Raw genomic sequence first — 7661 nt, 5'->3', positions numbered from 1 at the left:
TTAATACATGCTTTTGAGAAATTGTACCTGAATCTCCACATACTGCTTGGATCATTGCATGGTGGAGGGGCAGCCCTGGGCCTCAATACACCCGGTGTGGGGCAGATCATAGAATAGAATCATAGAATGGGTTGGGTTGGAAGGGACCTCAAAGATCATCTAGTTCCAACCCCCCTGCCATGGGCAGGGACACCTTCCACTACACCAGGTTGCCCAAAGCCTCATCCAACCTGATCTTGAACATTTCCAGGGATGGAGCAGCCACAACTTCTCTGGGCAACCTGTTCCAGTGCCTCAACACCGTGAGTGAAAAATTTCTTCCTTATATCCAATCTAAATCTCCCCTCTTTCAGTTTAAAGCTATTGCCCCTTGTCCTGTCACTACGCGCCCTTATAAAAAGTCCCTCTCCAGCTTTCCTGTAGGCCCCCTTTAAGTACTGGGAGGCTGCAATAAGATCACCCCAGAGCCTTCTCTTCTCCAGGCTGAACAGCCCCAACTCTCTCAGCCTGTATCCATAGCAGAGGTGCTCCAGCCCTCGGATCATCTTCGTGGCCCTCCTCTGGACCCGCTCCAGCAGCTCCATGTCCTTCAGTGGCCTTGTTCCTCAAGCCTAGGAAGCGAGTCAGGTTTCCCAACACTGAGTTTTGTGATACATGACATTTTCTTCCTTGATTTGATTACACCAGTTTATGCGATGGTTTCATTTGTCACAAATTTCTGTTTACTAAAAAAAAAGAAAAAAAGAAATTTGGTAAATTCAAATTGTACCAGAGAGATTAAAACTAACTTTGGCTGTGTTGCACATGCTACTATCTTTTATATAACAGTTTAAACCTCTTTCAGTCTCTGGTACATGGATGACTAAAGCCACTTGTTTGGAGCTTCTCCATGAGCCTTCCAACAGGACCACACCTAGACACGTCTAAAGCTGTTTGGTATCAGTGTGGCACGTTAACAGAAAGTCTGCTGAGCAGATAGTAAATCTGGTTTCTGTCTTTCTTCTGAAGAAGGGAACCCAGCTTTTGTCAAATCTGGGTTCCATATGCAGAGCCAGCTATGAAGTTTTTCCTTTCACAGGAAAAGCCTGCACCAGTGTCCTCAAGTTTCATCAGCTCTCTTATGTCTCTCATGTCCCTTCCTTCCTCCCAGGAGATTCAAAGTACCAGGACTCTGGGCAGGCCTGCCTCTTCTTTACTAGAAGCAGATGATGATAAGTAGATTTTACGTCCCCGCTACCTGTTAATAAACAGAGGCTCAGGGATAATACGATGGGCATGTTGGGAGAACCTCAGTAAAGTGCCTTAGTGAGGAACTGCAGCTTCTGGTGTCAGTGGGATGAGTCAACAAAGAAAATGTGGCCGGGTTATGGACAGCCTATTAGTGTAATTCACTCTTGGTTTGGCTGCAAAAGAGTTTGTTGCAATCCTTCGCCCTTGATTAATGGCTCTGAGGGGAGGTTATTTTAAGATACCAAGAACCCGGTTCAGGAATATGGTGAACTGCTGAAATGACCCCGTCTTTGCTGGATCATGTACGGTACGTTTCCTGTGGATAGCTGAGCTAAGCTCACCAGTAACTCTGGGTGTTAGCAAAGCTCCAGCTAAACAACAGCTTAAGAATATAAAACGGCGACGCACCGCAGGAGGAACACTGCAGAACGTTCACTGGTTATTAACTCCTCTGGGGCTGGGGCTGAACGTGGCCATGTTTCAGCTTTACCTCAAAGCTTATGTGCTCTGAGAGAGCTGGCGTTTCACAGCAGAAATGGCTTTTCTTTAAAAAAAAAAAAGAAGTAAAATGAGAATCAAAGTGAGTTACAGATGTCAAGGACTGTAGGCTGCCAGCGATGGCTATGAGATAACATGCAGAAGACCTAGGCAGAGCTTGAATAAACTGAAAATCTTTCTGTTTACAAAGACACAAAAGAGAAAGATGGCTTTCGAAAGGGCTAAACCTTCCTTTCTTTCTCTGCCTGTACAACCTCCCTTCTCTACTCCCTTCTCTACCCTTCTCTACCCCTGTAGCCCATGCAGTTCCCATTTGTGTGCTTTAAGTGCACTCAAAAATTGGTTCTCTTTGGTTCTTGATTTTCTGTGAAGGCCCTCTCGTTCCCATGACAGTTGGTTCTCCAGCCTTCAGAGTGATGCAGCTTTAAGAACAAACACTTCTGTCAACTGGAAAAAAAAAAACCACACAGGATAAGCAACAGGGATACATCAGAAATCCCACTCTCCGTGCCGTGTCTGCTTCTCCAGCCCCCATCACTGCTACAGGGGACAAATGCATCCTGCTCCTGTAGTTCTACCATCACCACCATTGAAAGCACCAACCCGTAACAGACACAAATTTGCAGGCAAAAGAGCACAGTCTAGAGACAGACAAGAAATACCAAGGTTAACGTGTTATTCAAAACTGTATATACTCAGGTTTTAGTGGAGAAGATCAGCAAAATGACGGCGACCATTGTGTTCTGCTTGTGACTGCAGTCTGCACCCATTCAGGCTTCCAGCGCTCAGGTCACACATTAGAGGGGGATCAGTCACCGCGGATTAGTGCGTCTCATCCATTTTAGTGACAGCGGGACTAAGTAATACTCCCTTTCCTGCAGCAGTCGGTGGCTTCTCTAAAGACATTTCCAAATTCAATTGCTGTTGGGTTAATTCCTCTTCTCTTATATCATGCTGCAAACTGGACAGCTGCCTCAGCTGGTGTCTGAATCTGCAATAGAGAAGAGGTCAGCGGAACTATTTTTCAACATTTAGCAGAAATCTACTGAAACTGTCAATTTTAGAAAGCTGATGGCAAGTTGTCTGACAGATGCCAAGTGGTAAGAGCCCAAATATACTATTGGGAATGTTTATTTGTGGGCACGATCTCCCCTGTCAAACCGAAGAAAAGGATGCCACGCAGGTTGCAAATATTAAGTGACAGATTTCGTACGGCCTTTCTTTCGCCGAAAACGTGAGCGCGTGTTAAATGTGGGAGTGCTCTTCCCGCTCCCTAGGAACACGTCAGTGCAAAAGGCTCGCAGCCCTTTGCAAACCGAACTTAGGAAAGAAAGGGTTCAAATATTGGTTGCTTTGATAATAAAAATATTTTAAAAGGTCTCTGAAATCTGACCTAATTGAATACGATAGCGTCATCGGCTGTTAGCGAGTAGTAACGCCAGCTTCAAGAGTAGACTCTATCTTCTCCTTTTTGAAAGCTCAGGCAGGGTCACCACATCAAGCTGTCTTCCCAGTGCCCTGGTTTATAAGCAGTGCTAACACCAGCTCTTAATCAGCCGGCTCTGAAGCCTCCCGTGCAGCAGGACGGGATTGTTGCACTCATTTTCGGGCAAAGCGAAGCGCAAGAACACGGAGCAGTTGCAACTCTGGGCTAGAGTCTAAGACGACTAAATCCCAGTTTCACGTTCCAGTTACCATCTCGTACTGATGGAGAACAAAAGTGGCATTGCCAAGGAAGGGTGGAGGCGTCACCCGAGGTACAAAGCTGTCGTTACGACTGTAAAAGTTTAGCCGTGCTTAAGCCGCTCTTTTTTACCCCAGAAAGTATTTCCATCCCTGGGACTTAGCACCAAATCTACTCTCTCTCAACCTTTTGGTCTTAATTTTTTTTCCATTACCAAGTGTCAGATATGTCTGTTTATTTTGCCAGCATTAACCTTGGTTTTCCCCTTTTGATAGAAAATACCTGTTTCAAAGTACTCACTAAATTATGGCCAGGCTTTCCCCCACCCCAGTAGAGCTTACTGTACATTGTTATCTTTCTTTTCCAGTGCCAGCCTTGGTTTTACTAACTGCTTAGTAAATCTATGTAATTTATTCTGATAGGCTAAAGGGAATTGGGGTTTTTTTTATCCTCATTTATCCTAGGCATTTTTAGGATATCCATACTAATCATAGCAAACAGGTTTAGTGCTTTGTGCACTATATAAAGGCGAACAGCACTTTCCACAGGATCACTTACATCCAAGAGTTTCAAACCTGAGAGATGAGGTTTGTCTTAGAAAGCACCGGCACCCATAGCGTTCCTGGTGCGAGAAAGAAAAATTTATTAAAACGTTATTTCTTTTGCTTACTTTGGCAGCCCTCTTTAAAATTGAAAGTTGCACGACAAAGTTCTGTGCTCCATGCTTGTTGAATTTGTGTGAAAGAAAGAGAAATATAGATTTTGGTACATAGAAAGAGGCTGTACCATGGACTTTTTTAAAGAGAACCCACTCATGTCAACTTGTGCTAGACCTAAGCTCTTGGTCAAATCCTTAACTTGCCAAAAAGGGACAATGTAAAATACGTTTTCAACTTAAAATGTATTATTTCAACGTATTTTAAATAATAATTTATATTACTGGGAAATGTTTCCATTAATAAAAGAAATTTATTATTTGACAAATATTTCTTTACTTTGACTCCACGTACAGCTGGAATTACAGCCTATGGCTTCAGGCTGATTTTCATCAATCCCTTCATCGAACAGAGATCTCTTAAAGAGAAAAAGAGAAAGTGTTTAACCCCAAATTTAAGAGGTTACTGTGGAGATGAAGTCAGTGGCTGGTTTAACCAGGCCAGGCTTAGCCCAGGCTTCAGCAGTGAGTAGGGGTGAAGACGAGGAAGCTGATCAACTACTAGCATAAATCAGGGCTGTCCTTGCTTACTAATCATCCCACGTTGTGGTGGGATTTGGCTGTGCTGGATAATTATAGACATACAGAAAGGCTGATTCCAGCTCCGAAGACCTGGCAGCCTCATCGGAGGCAGGGAAGGGCCAGCGCTGGATGGTCGGGAATACCGACCTGATGGTCATCTTGCACAAGAGGAATCCCTCCTGCCTGGCAGTCTTTGAAAAGGTCCCCATTTACCTTCCTAATGCTGGGCCAAAAGAACACGGACTGCAAATCTAGTTCAACCCTTGTGTAACAAAGAATCATCAAAATAAGAGTAGAGGAAAGGTGATTCCTCTGCCGTGGGAAAAATAAGATGCGTGATAGGTAGTAAGTGGTGTCTCTTTTTTGGTGGAAAGGAGCTGGTTTTACACCTTTGTACTTCTCATTGTTTTTATCCTTAAAATAGCCAATTTACATTTGCATTTATAAGTTCTATCTATGATTATATATGATTCTTGGTTATTTACTCAAAACGTACAGCCAGGATATTATTCTATCGGTTGAGTTACGTTTACTTCATCCATGTTTCACAGTTACAGCAGTCATAATTGCGTTAAATTTTGTAAACCCTTCCAGTATGTCAAAAAAAAACAGCCCAACTTTGTATCCTGTAAGAAGGCTTGAGGCTAACGTATTATTTACCCTCATTTAGCCATATCTTAAATTAATGGATTTGGGCACTACAAAATTACAAATTTTCTTCATTAAGAAAAGCCACACATTCATTTATATTGGATATAAACAGTTATAATCTCATGACTGTCATAGGGAAATGTTAATTTCTATGTCACCTAATCGAATTGATTTGTGTTTTCATTACCACAACTGTTATTACTGAAAGCTTTAAGATTGACCATGAATACTCTACTACGGTCCACAAGTTGTGCTCCAAAACCAGCCTGAAAGTCCCCGAGAGGCTTGGCGAGGTTGAACCCAAGTATTGGTTCAAGTTCTTCTCTGATCCACGCGAAATGAACTGTTAGCATTAAAGGGGCCAGATTTTCACCTCTGATCGCCTGGAAGCTGACGGCAACCTAACCTGGCTTTTAGCCACGTTTTATGGTGCAAATTCCAGGTTGATTGGTTTCCTTGCTTTGATATGAATAATGGAAGCAAGCTGGCTGCTGCCGCAAACCCGCGCGCGCGGGCCGGGCAGGAAGCACTCAGCTCGTACGGTTGTCTTCACGCCGCCGAAATGAAAACCCTTTTGGTGCCAGCCTTCCAGCAAAGCGTATGCCGAGGATTACACAAACTTGTGAATTGCTTCCCCCCCCCGCCCCGATGTTATTTACGACCGCTTTATTTCAAATAAGCTTAGTTTCCCTCTGCAAGCTTAGCCATTGCCAGATAAATCAGCAGTATGTTATGGGTACTGAAATATGTTTTCCAAGCCCTAATCCTGAATACTTTCGAAAGTGCAGGCTTAAAAAAAATAATAATAATAATTTCCTTTTCATGCCAGAACACCCCCAATCCTGTTCCCCATACTGTTAAAATAAGCAAACGTGATGCCTTTCACCACGCCACGGTGCGGGAATGCCGCTCCCTCCATCCTTGCAGTGTGGAAATCAGCCAGAAATATCTGGCAGCCCCATCCACGGTGCCCGATGGGTCCGGCAGCGTGGCCCTATCTGAGCACGCTGGTTTTCTGTGGTCGTGGCTGGGAGGCTTCAGCCCGCGGAAGGCTGCTGGAGCACTTTCCTGGTGACAGCCGTGCTGCTCCCAGACGGCGTAACACGCTTTGTTACAAGCTGCTCTGTATGATCTGAGAGAGTTGTAAATCACGACGCTTCTTCTCACTTTCCGAGCTCGCTTGAACAGAAATGGAATCTTCTTTGTCCTGCATTCACCTTACATCTCCTTGTTTACCCTTTTTTTTGGGTTTTTTTTTGGTTTTTTTTTTTTTTAACTACCAGTTTTCTTTACATCTACCGGGACAGACATGCGACACAATGTAGATGCGTCGCTGAGCAAAAATGGAAAAGCATCCTCTCCTGAAGTTTTTTGGGAAAATGGCTGATAGTCTTTTTTTAATTCTTTCTACCGCCAGCCCTCAGAGCAAAGCTCGTTGTCTTTGGGCGTATTCCTACTGCTGTATGTTCACAGAGGGAAAATATGCAGAGGTCAGCAGTTTCAGAGGCAGTCTCTAATTTTAGGTTCTTAGCTTTGGATATTTTGGGACAAAACTTCGGACACAACAAAAGAAGTGTCAAGGAACTATAAATCTAGATGAAGTAAGTAACACCCAAGACGTCTCGAACCGGAGACCCAAAACCAGAGACTCTTCTATTTAAATTTAGAAAAAAAAAAAATTTTAGTTTTTGCCAGAAAATGTTTTTTCTTAGTTCTTGAGGTTTCTATCCTTCCCCACACTTCCCGCTATTCCTATTTTCATATCGCCATTACAGGCAACTCTGAAATTCTCCTACCAATCCAAGGCCTGCAAAAGTCCAGGGAAAAAGGTGCCCTTTCTCATAATGTGCATGTGATCATCTTAAGATTGAGTGCTGTGTAAAGCCTGATTTTTTTTTTTTTAAACCAAAAAATGCTCCGCGAGACGATTTTATTTAGCTGAATTTGTTTTAAATACTTTTAATGGTAATGTATTGTTTATTAATATCTTTTAAACATGCCATTTTCAAGAATTTTTAAACAGCAAACAAAAGACCTATTTAAATTCCAATTGCTTCGTAAAGCTCAAAGGTGATGACTTTTTAAATAACTTTTTGAAAATTAAATATGAAATATGGGAAAAGTCAAGAAGGCTTGAAAGAAAATAAAATTAAAACAGGTTCACTTAAAATTTCAGTCACAGATTAAAAAAAAAAAAAAAGAAATTAATATTGTTTTGAGAGCTCGAGTACATTTTCCAAGCAGTCCCACTGCACAACTGCATCACTCAGTAGCCAAAGTTTTGCTTCAACCAACCAACAACTGCAGGGGCAGCTCTCCTGGAAACTGCAAGCTCAAAATTTTGGAAGAACCGGGGTACCT

Source organism: Tauraco erythrolophus, chromosome 7, assembly GCF_009769465.1.
Source record: "Tauraco erythrolophus isolate bTauEry1 chromosome 7, bTauEry1.pri, whole genome shotgun sequence".
Classification (NCBI taxonomy): Eukaryota; Metazoa; Chordata; class Aves; order Musophagiformes; family Musophagidae; genus Tauraco; species Tauraco erythrolophus.
This window is presented reverse-complemented; position numbering follows the sequence as displayed.